The sequence below is a fragment of the Gavialis gangeticus genome, unplaced genomic scaffold (assembly GCF_001723915.1).
Source record: "Gavialis gangeticus isolate Ggan-Ray unplaced genomic scaffold, GavGan_comp1, whole genome shotgun sequence".
Lineage (NCBI taxonomy): Eukaryota > Metazoa > Chordata > Crocodylia > Gavialidae > Gavialis > Gavialis gangeticus.
Genome location: NW_017729015.1, coordinates 9,227,756 through 9,241,572, shown reverse-complemented (window position 1 = coordinate 9,241,572; position 13,817 = coordinate 9,227,756). Strand labels below are relative to the sequence as shown.

The window sequence follows — 13,817 nt, the reverse complement described above, 5'->3', positions numbered from 1 at the left end:
GCCCCGTTGGAACAGTGTAACCCCCCTGGAAGCAATAAGGAGGTGTCATGGGCTGGGCTCCTGCCGCTGCCCAGTGCCTGAGGTTATTCAGAGGGAGGAAGGACAGAAAACAAAATGCATCCAATGAGCTGAACAGTGGTGCATGGTGCCCTCATCCATGATCCCTCATTGTGTATTCATGGAGCATCAGTAGCATGGCTTGCATGGCTGCCATGATGTGAATGCACATACAGCTGAGGCAAGCAGGATGGCTATTGCTGGGGGTGGGTGTCTGTGGAAAGGAATAAGGGGAGAGGCTGAACTCAAGTTATGGAATAGGTTGCTATACTTGCTGTAGCACTCCCAGAGTGCTTTGAATTTCAGCATTCAGTATTACCTAGAGCATGCTCTTCCCTTGTGAAGGAGGTTGGAGGTATTTATATACATCATAGCCCCTTTATCCCAGTCAGGGAGGGTAAAATGGGTCTTAAAGTGAGTGCAAATGTCACCTGCATTCACCTTAAGGCTTCTTTGTGCTGGTGGAAAGGAGCCTTAGTGTAAATGAGTCAGGCCTATTACATCTGTCTTACAGAAGGGGAAACTGAGGCACAAAGATATGAGTTGCTATGTCCACAGTTGCCAAGGGAGCCAGTGGTAGATCTGGAATGAGCACTCAGCAGTGTCTTGTATTATGTGTCCTGATATCCAATAAGCCAAATATGCTCTTTAACATTAGCTCCGGGGAAGTTGACTGGATCTGAATAATCAAAGAAAAAAATTAAGTTACAGCCAAAATGAATGGGCTTGGCCTAGCGATAGAGGCTCTTGTTAACCAGCTGTGTGCAGCCCCTAGCTCCATCCTACCTCTACCACTACCTGCTGCCACCTGACAAGTCTTTGTACTGTGTCCCACAGAGTATCCCAAACCCTGAAGGGTCAGTAGCCACACACCCACACCCACATTCACCCACACACATACAGAGTCTCCACACGGCTCTGAACTCCACATCCAGCCTCCTTTCTTGGCCCATCCTGTACAGCAACACCAGTGAACGACCTTGGAGAGGACAGAGTGGCTTTGGAAGGTCACCCTTGGGCGAGTGGGTAGGTGGCTAACACGTGGAGATTTCTGGCCTCTCCTGGAGCTCCCAGAGACATTGTTTTGCTTGCTTTAGATTCCAGGAAGAGAGCTGCTGTGTTGCTTTCTTTTAGCAACATCCACTTCCTTTTTACCAGCAGAAGAAATGGTTAATGGGGACTAGGGGAGCTGACAGGTTTGGCTTCCCAAACTAAGATTCTGGATGGAGGGGAGTTTCAGGAAGAGCTGTGTCTGCCAGGCAACCATGAGCACAGGAAGCCATTTATTTAGACTCGCTTCATTGATGAAACATTCATCCTGGGGTGTGTGCACTCTGCATGCGCCTGTACAAAAGCATGTACACATGCTCATGCACTCTCCTGTCCACCCCCCAGTTACATGCAAACACACAGTCACAGTGCACGACCCAGTGCACATGACTATGTATATATACTTTTGCTGTCTCGAGCACATACTCCCACCGATGTATGCAAACTCATCCTCATACCCCCAGATCCACTTGCATGTGCTCATGTGCACCCATGTACTCATACATAGAGATGCATCCTGTCGCCAGAGGAGTTAGGTACAACTAATCTGAATATACTGTACTGATGCAGACCAAGGCCCAAATTCTGGAGTAATACCATTGGGTGCATCTACATGTGTGCTTTACTGCAGAGATGAACTAATTAGCTCTGCAGTAAAGTGTCACTATCTACATGTGCACTGCTATTAGGATGCAGTAAACTTCTCTGCCATAAGATAGTACTGTTGGGGACAGCATTATCTTACAGTGGAGTAATTAAGTGTAACAAAATGCACGTGTAGTCAGTGACAGGCTGGCTAAAGAGGGGATCTGGCGGGGGCTACCTGCCCCACGGCTCTGCACTTTAGCACTCTTATGCCCCAGCCAGCTCCTCCACTGTCCTCCGCTGCCACCCAGAGCCTGGGGCTGCCTCTCCAAACCTGCTGCCAGCCTGGGCCTACTCCACCCTGGCTCAAACTCAAGAAATATAAAGTGCTCCACCTCAGGATGAGCAACCCCCAACACACGTACAGGCTTGGCAGCACCGAACTGACCAGCACCATGAATGAAAGGGACCAGGGGGTAATAATAGACCACAGTATGAATATGAGCTGGCAGTGTGATGCTGTAGCCAGTAGGGCAAACAATACTCCGGCATGCATCAATCGAAGCATCTCCAGCAAAACCAAGGAGGTGATTCGGCCACTCTGCTCGGCACTGGTGAGACCCCAGCTGGAGTACTGCATCCAGTTCTGGGTACCGCACTTTAATAAGGACATGGACAAGCTTGAGAGAGTCCAAAGAAAAGCCACCTGTATGATCGGAGTCTTACACTGCAAGCCATATGAGGAAAGGCTGATGGATCTCTTCAGCCTGAAAAAAAGAAGGCTGAGAGGGGACCTGGTAGTAGCTTACCGCTACATCAGGGAAATACATCAAGGGCTCGGTGAGCAACTGTTCACCAGGGCACCCTTGGGGAGAACCAGGAGTGATGGCCACAAACTCCTGGAAGACCGATTCAGGCTCCTTGCTGGAGGTCACCTGACCCTCAGTTATCTTTCCTGCTTGATGCAGGGGGGTGGACCCAATGTTTTTCCAAGGTCCCTTCCAGCCCCACAATCTATGAATCCATGAAACTGCTGCTGTCCTGGGTGCATGTGCAGATGCTGCGCCTGGGAGCAGTTGACTCCAGCACAAACAGCTCCAGAGTTTATTGCGTTGAATTAATTTCATCTGTAGCTGACCCTAGTGACAGGTGTAAATGACACCAGAACTTGGCCCCAAGCACCAGTGCTCAAAAATCAGGATGACGTATACCTTTAGATATGCCAAGGCAGACAGGCAGGCTGGGCCCCAGTGACCTAAAGCTTTATTGATTTGTTCAATTTTTATACCGCCCTTCCCAACAAAGGCTCAGGGTGTCTTACAGTAACAGACCAGAGTAACTTATAAAACAGGAATGAGCAAAGCAAGTTACAAGGCAACTACAGTATCAACATAAAACAGGAATCCCCTAAACCGGTGGTCAGCAATGTTTTGCAGCAGCTGACTAGAAGGGCCCAGCTCAGTTCCTAGGCAAGCTGATGCTAGGACTCGGCGACTGCTACTGCTTCTCCCTGCTGCCTGGCTGCAGTACAGCATGGGAAAGAACCCGTGGTTTGACATGGCACGGCATGGTCGAAGCCTCCACTGCTGAGTGCCGCTGAGGCCCCACACTGCAAAGTGCTGCTGAAATCCCAGCTCTGCAGGCTGGAGCCAGTGGCTCCACTGGTCACATCCAGCCTCTGGGCTGTAGGTTGCTAACCCAGCGCTCCCAAAAGGTGTCCAGGCTCAGACTCTGGTAAGCCTAGAGGTGGCAGGAGTTCCAGAGCTGAAGAACAACTGCTGAGAAAAATCTACGTGTTTTTGCCAGGCTGATGCAGTGCATTGGTTGTACTTGCAGGAGGTTGCTCTCACCTGACCTCAGGGACCATGACAAGGCATAAGACAGAAAGCAGTCCTGTAGGGCCAAAACTTTAGGTATGTAGATAAAAACTGGCACTTTGAATTTCATCCAGAAAGCTGTTGGGAGCCAGTACAGACTCTAGAGCACTAGCATCACTAGGAGTTGCAGAGAGTTAAACTCCCCCAGGCATCATCCTCCCCTGCCTTTCCGCCTGCCTGCAGAGCTGGAAAAGCCCTTGTCTGGCTCCAGAGGTCGGGTCAGACGAAGAAGTTTGTTTAAAGGGGAGTGTGGCTGATGCTCAGTGCTGCAGTCCAATCCCTCCTGCTGCTATAATCACTGGCACTGTCCTTGGGAAAATGTGGAGCTTCTTGCGCAGCATTGTTTGGGCAGGATGAGGATGTGGGATCGACACACTCTGACTCAGACATGGTTTTTGGCAATGGAGAGGCACCATTTTTTTGACTAATCAGAACAGTGTCTACATTTCAGGTCAGATCCTGATGCAACACCATCGCAGTGCAGGCAGCTGGTTCAGGGGAAAGGGACATGTCTGGGCCACCTGTCAAGCTGACAGCCCTCAGCTGCTAGAAGCGGCCTGTGGGCCATGAGCACTAGGCATAAATTCGAGCAACCCACAGCCTGGTCTAACTTAGGCCAGTGCTCCGTATCCCTACAGTTTGGTCCTAAAATCTGGGGGCTGCATAGCTGGGTTTGTCTTCCTCTGCTACCTCTGGTGTTGTGCCAAATGCAGCTTGGTCAGCCTGGACAATCCAGCCCTATGTTTTGAAAGGCAGCATGTGTTTGCAAGTAGAGGATGAAGGAGTGAGGGTCAAGCTGGGGGCAAGTTTGGAGGAAGGGGGTTTGGAGCTTATAGTGGTTGGCCCAAAACTGAGGTATAAAGTATGTAGCCTGAGCTGGTCATCAGACTGGGCTTCATCATTACAGAATATGTCCCTGGGTTCTGTCTCAGCTTTACCACTGATTCATGCTGAAGCTAGGGGCAAGGTGCTTCAGATTCTCTGCTCAGTTTGAATGGGAAGATCATATTAACTTGGCTCCCGGGGTAGGTGTGGAAAGCACTGGAGGGTTCAGTAGGTGGGTAAAACCCCAGGAAGCGACATCAATGATAGAATAACATCTGCAGAGCAGCTTGCAATCCTGCCATGAAGTCTGCGATCACCGAAGTGCAAAACCTCTCTTCTTCAGTGTGACAGTGAGCCCTGCCTGGGTGCTGCCATTACCCCAGCTCAGTGCCACCCAGGTGGCAATGTGCCATTCTGCAAAAGGATTAAATGTTCTGGGTCTGATTTACTGAACTGTGGTCACAACCCTCCTGGTTGCCCATTGCAGTGGAGCTGAATGAAATGGGAGAGAGAGTGACACAAGTGCGGGGGTGTTATGTTGATTTTGCTGCCTGGACGGAATAAGGAGGATGGGGTTTTGGGGCAGCTTCGCATTTCTGGCTTGGAACAGCACATACCAAAAATGTCAGTCATGCTAGAACATCTGGTGTGGGGATGTATCATATGCCACCATCTGGTTGTAGCACAGAGCAGGCCAAGCACTGGTGGAGAAGGGCATCTTTTTCAGGCAGGATCTTCCCATGTGCACAGGCACACAAACACACACACCCACAGAAACATCCAGAGCTCTCTAAACACAGCTGGAGGTTTCTCCATAGCCCCAGGGCATAGGGTCCTAATGCTGTACTGTGCAAATTTGGGGTGACTCATCTGGAACATGAGCCCAAGAATGCCTGAGAGGGAGAGGGGGAAGTTACAGGGCTCAGATCTGTCCTACCCACAGGCTTTTAATCACAATTTCTTACATGTGATCATTTCCGCTCAGAGAACTCAGTCACTGCCAAGCATCACATGGCCCCCAGAAAGTGGGGCCAAATCCATCTGGAGTGCCAGCCTGTTGCATGCAATAGATTTACACCAAGGGTCTCTGACATTTGGGTTGTTTCCCCCCCTTCCTCTGGACTGTCAGAGGCACCAAGCACCTGCAGCTCCCCTTGGTGTTGGATGGGGCTCTGGGCACTCAGTACTTTTGATGGTCAAGGGTATACTGCAGGGCTGTGTAGTGATAGAGACCTAGGAAGGATGATGGGTCGCATCTTACCAAGTGCTGAGCTCCTGCTGGGCACTGCTGAGCTCTGTTGGTTCCAGTGGGAAGAGAAGGCTGATAAAGCCCTCTTGGGCTGCACCATCATCATACTCACACTGGCTCCATGTCCCTCAGAGGAACTTGGAGGATTCATGCCCCGGTAGTATCTAAGCTCCAACTTTTATGTACTAATTGCAGCAGCATCCTCTCCATTGCTTGCCATGGGTCAAGCAGTAACCCTTCCATCTTGTACCCTTGACCAGGCTTGTCCACAGTTGAGCAGACCCATTCAGCCATCCTTCTAGATAGCCAGTGTGTGTGTGTGTGTGGGGGGGGTTCATTCTCTTCTGAATGCATTCTTACCCTGCTCTCCTAACTGTGGTACCTAAGCACTTTGGAGTCATGCACTGTACAGTAAGGATAACATTTGTAGTGCGGATCCTTCTTTTTACCATCATCTCTCCCAAGGAAGTGTGTGTGCATGTGTGTACATGTGCATTTGCACACATGCAGTATTTCATTTGGCAGGGATGTTGGGGAGCTTTTATATGTCCATGCTGCCCTGTTTCTAGTGGAGAAAGCAGGTTGAAAGAGTCCTGTCTTGCATTTGCAGTGGCAGGTGTGTTGGTTGGAAATGGGCCTTCATTTCTATGGGAGTTTGTTCCCATAGAACCAGCTCCTGAGACCTTCCACCTCCTTCACAGAGGAGCTTCTGCCTTTGGATGGAAAGCTCTGTAGTATGTGAGGAACAGGGCTGTCAGCGTCCTCCTCAGCCCAGAGCTTTGTGCTTTTAGATGTGGTGGACCCAGGCCTAGGGGGGCCTTTGAAGGTAACATTGGATATGTCTACACATGAAATTGTTGCAATGCAATAAACTCCGGCACATATTGCAATGGAGTTTCGTGCTCCCAGAAGCTACGTTTATATGTGTGCCCAGAGCTGCAGCACAAGGAGCCAAGCTGGAGCAGCCTCAGCTGACAGAGGATCTGGAGGGTCAGTCTGCCAGCTTGGGGCTGCTGACCTGGCTCAGCACACTGCAGAGAGGGGTTGGCTGAGGCACGAGGGTGCTCCAGCACGGAACTACCCAACAGGCAGCCCCCACACTGAAGCATCCTTGTGTCCCAGAGAGCCCCGTCACTGTCAGCACCTACACATGTGCTGCTGCACACTAAAGAACACCACTGCGGACAGTACTAGGTTTACAAGTACTAACCTTCGGCGGAGTTAATTAGTTTCCTGCAGCCTAATACAGCCACACGTGTGGATGCTGAACTTTACTGCAGGACTAATTAGGCAACACCACAGTAAATGTCTCCTGTATATATATGCACCCACTGAGACCTGGAATATGACCTGGCATTTTGTGGAAAGCCTCTGTGAAGAACAGAGGTCTGACATGCTCCCAGTAGCCTTGCATTGCTTAAGAGACATGCTGTACTAGCTGGAGTTCCCTGAGGGCTCATGGCTTCATGCCCAGGAACGTTGCTGTTGTCCAGACAGGGGTGACAAAGGTTTGAATAACCAGGACTAAGTCATTGTCTGCCAGAATAGCATGGCCAACCAGCAGTGGCCAAAGCCATTAGTCATGGATGCTGTGAGACAAGAGCTTAACCTCAGTGTGGAATCCAGGGCACTCCTCAACCACAGACTGAATTGGGCAATTGTGGTCCTGCCCTTTGCTCTGTTAGTACTCCTTACACCCTCTGCCCTGCTCCAAAGGCATAGAAATAGCTTCCATAACTCCTGCAAGGACTACAAGCCCATTGCCAATGTGATGCCCCTTTGAACCTGGGACCTTCAGCCTCATCATGACCAGGGATCTGGGTTTTCCATTTCCCACAGAAAAATGGAGAAAACCATAGATTTCCCATTTTTATCAGAGGAAACACAGATTTCCCCTTTGCAAAGAGCTCTGCAGGTGGGCTGAGTTCCCGCCTGCAAGAGCTGATTGCAAAAAGGGCAGGAAAGCCCCAACCTTGCCTGGAGGGGCAGGGAGAAGGGAAAGGGCGAGGCCTGAGGCTTTTAGTTGGTCCCAAGTTTTAGATCAGGCTCACTTTCCTTCTGGAGCCTGTGAAGTGGTAAGTGGGGCTTGTAGGGGGCTGGGGGGTTGACTGGCAGGGCTGGGGGGGAAGCTGGCTGGGGGCTGAGGGAGTGGAGGAATTTGCAGCCAGCTGGGAGGTTTGCAGCTATCTGGGAGCAGGGGTTTTGCAGTCTTCCCGCTCCTGGCCAGAGTGCCAGGATGGCTGCACATGGAACCCAAGCGGTGCTATTGGCCAGACTGGGCTCAGCTCCTCCATATATGGCTTCCCTTAAGGGCCGATAACGTGACTCACAGTCCACATGCAGCCAGTCTGGGGGCCACTCCAGTCTTCCCCCCATACCTCCCTGCTCCTTCAGCTCCCAGCCAGCTCCCGATGGGAGCATGTCCAGTGTCCACACATGCACGCAGGCACACATGCACGTACAGATGCATACGTACATGTATACCCATAGATGTGCACATGGGTATGCATACAGACATGCACACACACATATGAACACATGAAAGAAGCGCACCAGGAGGGCTGGGAAGACTGTAGGAGGGAGTGAGGGGCACCAGCAGGGCCAGGGGGGCTGTGGGGGACCTTTAATTTTAATCACAGATTTTGGGTTTTTTATCAGAGAATTTGCAATTTTTTTATCAGAGAAAACCAGGATCCCTGATCACGACACAGGCCACTGACCCTTGAATGGAGGACGTGAGTGGTAGCAGTAGAAAGCTCTTATCCCCCTCAGTGCCCCCAGTTAGTGGAGGGGAAATAGTAGGTACATTTTGTTTTCTGCAGTAGCATAACTGGGGGCGAGCGAGAGCGGCATCAGCCCCAGGCACCAGTTTAGAGCTGTAAGGAGCCCGTGCCATCTCTGCCACCCCACCACCCAGAGCACCACCATTCCTAGTGATACCTCTGGGTCTCTGCCACTGCAGGTAACTGCATTGCAGTGGGGTTATTTGTAGCTTGACTGCTTCCATCATGGTGTTGAGAAGCTGCACTTGGGCCTCTGGTGTCCCTCACAGCTGGGACTGTGCTGGGAGTCTGGTGAGACAGAGGCAGTAACTCTGCGGAGGCCAGGGCAGGGGGTTTATTCTTCAGAAGCTGAAGGGGTGACACCTGGCTGCAATCAGCAGGAAAGCCAAGCCTGTGGGAGAGAGCTGGGAGGGCGTTGAAATCTGTTGGAAATGGTCAGCGGTTGGGAAATAGGTCTGAAACTGGTGGGAGTGTCCCAGGCTGTGGCAGGAGCCGTTTGTGAGCTGAGCGTTCAGGGAATGCACTTGGTCCCTCTGGGGTTGGGAGTCCCCACAATGCAATCCAAGAGGAAATCAAGGGTTTTTTTTCCCTGCCTTGATCTTTCTCTTTTTTCTTTAATTAAAAATTCAGATCTTCTTGCCTTGTAAGATTTTAAAGGGCTGAGAGAACTCACAACAGGATGATATCACGAGAGTCAAGATAGGGAAATTTAAGCCATTTGGTGGGAAAGACCGAGTTTTGAGACCCTGTTTAAAACTCACTGGGTCAAAATTTCACCTGGTGTAAATCAACAAGGCTGTGTTAACTTGGGTGGAGCTACCTTGACCTACACCTTCTGAGGATTCAGTTTTCTGAGACAGAGACCATTAACTAGCTTTGTTTAACTTTGGTGATTAATGAACATTCAGGAGAAAACAGTGACACCACATCACTGAAGATGTGTGAGTTTACAGCGAGACAATCAGGCAGACTTGCCTGCAAAATCAGACTGAGCACAAGCTTTACAGTGAAATTATGCAGAGACTAGATCTTTGGAGATAGAGACCAGGAGGTTTGTTAACCTCTTTTGGAAAACTGTTAAGTTGTGGAAAGACAGGGGGGAAGTGAAATGTTTTCTCCCTTTCACAGAGGGGAAAACTGAAACCCAGAGGTCCCGTACTGAATCAGTGGCAAAATTGGACCCAGGAGTCTTGGCACTCTTTCCTTGACACCAGTTGTCCCCTCTGGTCATTCTCAATGACATCTTGGTCCCTGTATAGGAAGCGACAGTGCTCTGCTTACAGCGTTGGAGGAACGTGATGTTCCCTGTTAAAGGCTTCTCTGTCCAGCCGTGTATGGCCAGCATTTGGTCAGGCGCCCAAACAGCACATATCAGGGAATTTCTCCAGCCATGCATTGGAACAACTCTCAAGTATCACTGAAGTGGTATACACACAAGGAGAAAGAGTGAGAGGAGATACAGCTGAGACCAACCAACCATACTACAGAGAAGAAGGCAACTATTTTGGCCCAACTTCTTATGCTTCCCCTGGACTCCAGTCTTTCAGCAGCAGAGATATGTGACTGTAGTTAAAAATTACCCAGACACAGAAAAGTCATTGCCAGCAACCTAGAGAGTTATGCACACTGAGACTAACAGGAATAACAGCCCTTAGCATTCTTGGTGGTGCTCCAGGCACTCTGTAAACACCAGCAACACCTCGCATCCACTCCTGAAGTGGCTCAGGGTAAGTTGCTTTCTTTCACAGGTGGGGAAACCGAGGCACAGTAAAACCACTTCTGCACAGTCCCTGTCAGTGGCAATGGGTCTGAATCAGAACAGATTCTGAGCTGGACTTCACAGCTTCTTTCTAATGTTAAGCCTGGGTTGCCCTCTCTGGCCACATATTCAGTGTGAATTCATCCTTCTTGGGCCCGTGCTCCCTCATTTTAAAATCGTAACATCTCATGTTGGAACCTTCCTCATCTCCAGTCCCTGAGAAGTGCCCATCAGCTTTATTCCCTTTCATCATTTCCCAATCCTCTTAGATGGGTTCAGACTCCCTGCTTTCTCCCAGAACCTGCCCAGCCTTTCCTCCAAACTCTGGGCCCAATCTTCAGCTAGTGTAAAGCAGCTCAGCTGAACTCAGTGGAGTTACACCACTTTGCACCAGCTCAAGTCTGACCCCAGGTATTTAAACTCTCTGTTCTGTATGCTGAAGCTATTGTTCACAACAGAAGTGAGGATGCTGAATTCAAGTGCAAGGGATGGGGCTTTGCCATTATTCTGGGAGTGAGGGAGACTTAAAGCAGCACCTGATGCCCCAGCTGGCATGGGGGTGTTCCAGAATAGGCTAGAGAAAGTATGGGGCATATCATGGTGCATGAGGGATGGATGGGGTCAGAACAGGATGTGCTCCAGCGGTGCTGGCTAGCAAAGCAGTTATCCAGCAATAGAGAAAGAGGGAGACCAGGAGATTTGTTAAGCAATGTGAATTACAGCAGCTCGTAGGCTGTTCTAATTTGTCCTGGGGTCAGTTTGGCCCCCACAGCTTGCAGAATTGGGGAGAGGTGAGTGGCCCTCCCCCTCAGACCCCAGGAACCAATGCACTTTGCCCAGCCTCAAGATCTGGCCCTCGGACTTTTATCTTGGTACTGTGTCACTTTAAAAACTTTTACGCCCAGTCAGCATTTTGGAAACTCCTGAAAGGAAAGGAGCCTGGCAGGCAGCATCAAGTACAGTAATCAAAGGCTCCCGCCCGTGTTAGCGTGGGCAGGACTCTGGAGGAAATCCAGTCTCTAAACAAACCAGGGGCTCGACTCCACTCTCCCTGAACAGCAGTGAATCAGGAGGGAAAGAAATGGAATAACACTAGTGTAAAGGCTGGGTGAGATCAGAATCAGAGGTGGGTTCGGCAGAGCTACTCCTGATTTCTGCTTCTGACCAGGGTAGAGCAGCTGGCAATGGATGGATTGACAGTACTGGGGACCAAAGCCTTCAGTTCACACAGGGGAAGGATAGGCTGAAGAGCTATCTGTGGGCTTCAGTTGTTCATCAGGGCACCATGGGTTACTACATTTCTGAAAGGGGCCCAGATGCCATGGTGATGGGTGTGACATATGAGCCCAAATGAAGTGAAGCAGAATGTCCCGTTTGGCCTCTCTGCAAAGCCAGTCAGCAGAAGGGGGATGGATTGCGGGGATGGAGATGGGCTGTGGACTGACCTTGCTACAAGCCAGAGGGAAATCATCACCAGGCACTTCTCTGTGTCTGTTTCCTAGTTAAGCTGCAGTTTTAATCAGGGAGGTGGATATTACAAATTCATTGGGATTAAATGGTTCAAAGCTTGAAGGATTTATGGACTTGGTCCTTTGTTTTATGTAAAGAGGAAAGGAGGGGGCCTGGAACTGATGACCCCTTCACCAGCCACCATCTTCCAGCGGTGCCAGATGAATCAATATTGATCTGTTGATCTGTCTTTGTGAGCTGGACTTTCTTTCCATTGACAGAGTACTTTACGCTGGGGCCAGCCCAGAGAAGGGGGCCAGGGGGAGGTGCGAGCGCTGATCCAGCAAGTAGGAGCCTGATAAGAGCTGTTAGTTAGGATTGCCTGTCACCGGATTCGCAGACATGATGTAATTAAGAGGCCCTTATTAGAAGCTATTCTGGGAACCCTGTGGGAGTTGAATTGTATTGCCTCTGCCTTGCATACCAGAACAACTGGAGGAGAGCGGATATTTTGCTGGCTCTGGGAGCAAGCAGGCGCCAAGCTGTTTGAAGAGCCCCCCTGGAATCTGCACTTCTCCTGGTCAAATGGGCTGAGGATCTGGCCTGGTCTGAAGCACATGCACACACTGGAGATTGCAGGCATTGTCCACCTGATGGCATTTCCCCTCCAATACTGAAGGTGGATGCACCACCTGTGAGATGTGGATCTTTCAGAAAGATCAATAGCAAGACATATGGGGTAGCTTCTGTTTAGTCCAGGGCCAATGATACAGAGTTGGGCTTTGCATGATTGATCTGGCTCATACTCTGCCAAAGTTTAGTATTTCGCTAAAACAACAAGGGCAGGCCTCAGCTAGTGTCCTTCGGGCTACTTCTGTGCATCTAACCGATACCAGTAGAGGTTTTGGCCCTGAGTCTCTAGCCCTCTTGATTGTGAAGAGCTTCCAAGTGGGACAAGCTGTCTTAGCCTGAAATGAGAGCTGTGAAGGGCTGCCTCCATTTCTAACGAGCAGTTCCCTCAAAACCTGATCTCCATAAAGGGCCTAATTTTCAGATCAACAGAGCAGAGCCTGAGCTCTAGGACTAAACACGCTAAATACTCCTAGCCTTCCCCTCCTTTCCCACTGTCCTCACTGAGGACAGCCACCATGTAGGTTCAATTATATCTTCCCTCCAGTGCCCAAGCATTTTCTTTGGCCCCTGCACGTCAATGCCCAAGCATCTTCTACAACCCCTGCAGGATGCTGGGGACCAGAACCCACCTCCAGATTCATCAACTCCCATCCGAAATTGTTCAGAGCACCTGTGCACTGTTCAGCAGCTCTCCCGGTCTGCTTCAGAGGAGACTGCAATTTAGTGGTGGACAAAGTGATGCCTGAACACCAGTGCCACCTAAAACCTTCCAAGATCCAACTAGATGAGACATCTTGGAGCTTATTCATAATCCTGCTGCTTTGGCTCTGGGTTGGTGTGAATGAGTCTTCAATTTAGATGTGCCGCTATACAGGTGTGCTCTTCTGTGGGGCAGGGAGCTGCAGCCCCATGTGTAACCTACAGCATCCCTCTGGTCTATCGGGTGATACCAGTGAGATTGGAACCACCAGACTAAAGAGGATACATCTGGTGTATTCTCCTGGACTCATGGCTGACACCAGCTCTTCAGGGGTGTAAGACCCCTTCCAAAGGCTGATGGGGGCTTAGCTTGCCCCCAAGAGCCCTGTTTTCAGTCTAGCTTGGAGGATGAAGGAATGCACCAAATGCTCTGAAAACCCTCCGCAGCAGAGATGAGTGTGCTGGATCTCAGCTCACCCTGCAGAGCTCCTTTGCTCACTGAGCCAGCATGAGGTTCAGGGGAAGGAAACAGATTCATTGCTGCAAAAGGAGTCTGGCCATCTGGGCCATCTCTTCAGGCTTCCTTAGTCGCAGACGATGCTGCATATGAGTTCTCCGCAGGCAGCCTTTCCTCTCCCACTGCCACCCTCTCTCTCACTCCCTGCCCCCGTGCAAGGAGCAACCGAGCACTTTGAGCCCAGGCAGCTTCCCACCAGGCTGATGCTCTCCTAAGCATCACCTCAGCTAAAATCATCTCTTGTTTGGTCTTTCTGTGAGGGCTTAATCCTGCTCAGCAGGACATTGGCTCTAGGTTTTGGTGCAAGTGAGGCTGAATTCTAAGTCGTGGGTGG

The 13,817-nt window shown here is 50.4% G+C and overlaps 1 protein-coding gene across 1 annotated transcript in view; it reads left to right on the top strand.

The window, feature by feature from the left end:
* LOC109293914 (discoidin, CUB and LCCL domain-containing protein 1-like) overlaps positions 1-13,817 on the top strand; it is a 41,705-nt gene that overhangs the window by 6,589 nt on the left and 21,299 nt on the right. The window lies entirely within an intron of this gene.